This window comes from Leptonychotes weddellii, unplaced genomic scaffold (genome assembly GCF_054177405.1).
Source record: "Leptonychotes weddellii isolate Sample4059 unplaced genomic scaffold, ASM5417740v2 HiC_scaffold_1059, whole genome shotgun sequence".
Classification (NCBI taxonomy): domain Eukaryota; kingdom Metazoa; phylum Chordata; class Mammalia; order Carnivora; family Phocidae; genus Leptonychotes; species Leptonychotes weddellii.
Genome location: NW_027682808.1, coordinates 1 through 533, shown reverse-complemented (window position 1 = coordinate 533; position 533 = coordinate 1). Strand labels below are relative to the sequence as shown.

At 55.2% G+C, this 533-nt stretch overlaps 1 non-coding gene across 1 annotated transcript; it reads right to left on the bottom strand.

Annotated features, from left to right (window-relative positions):
• Positions 1–351: 351 nt before the first annotated feature.
• TRNAR-CCG (transfer RNA arginine (anticodon CCG)) lies at positions 352–424 on the bottom strand. The gene has a single exon. It is a non-coding gene; the product is annotated as a tRNA-Arg (tRNA).
• Positions 425–533: the final 109 nt, after the last annotated feature.

The window sequence follows — 533 nt, the reverse complement described above, 5'->3', positions numbered from 1 at the left end:
GTGATCTGAGCTTTGGGAAGAGCAGGTGTTTCCAGGTTGTCCACGAGTTAGCAGTTTTTCCTTCTGCCAGCAATACTCTGTTCTTGATCTCAGCCCGTCGCTTATCTCCTTCCTAGGACTTCCAACAAATTTCAGTCGTTGTGTTTCTGTTTACTTGACGTCATCTGTCGGGTCTACTAGAAAGGAACTGCCTTGAGGACACACCTGCTGCTTGCGGCTTGTCAGTTGGTGAATCAAGTGTCGCACAGCGCAGGGCGGCGTGCGCTTGTTAAATGAGAAAGAAAGGCTGCCCAGCAGACGGGAGGGGTCGTGCGCGCCTTACCCTCCGGCAGGGGAGGAAAATAACGGCAACGACCACGAAGGGACTCGAACCCTCAATCTTCTGATCCGGAATCAGACGCCTTATCCATTAGGCCACGCGGCCGGTTGGCAGGTCAGCTTCGCTACGCTGTGTGCAAAGAGTGTGTAGCGTGGTGGGGAGGGGTCCTTCCCGCGGCAGGTGCTGGGGATGTTGCTCCTACAGAGCTCCTCGT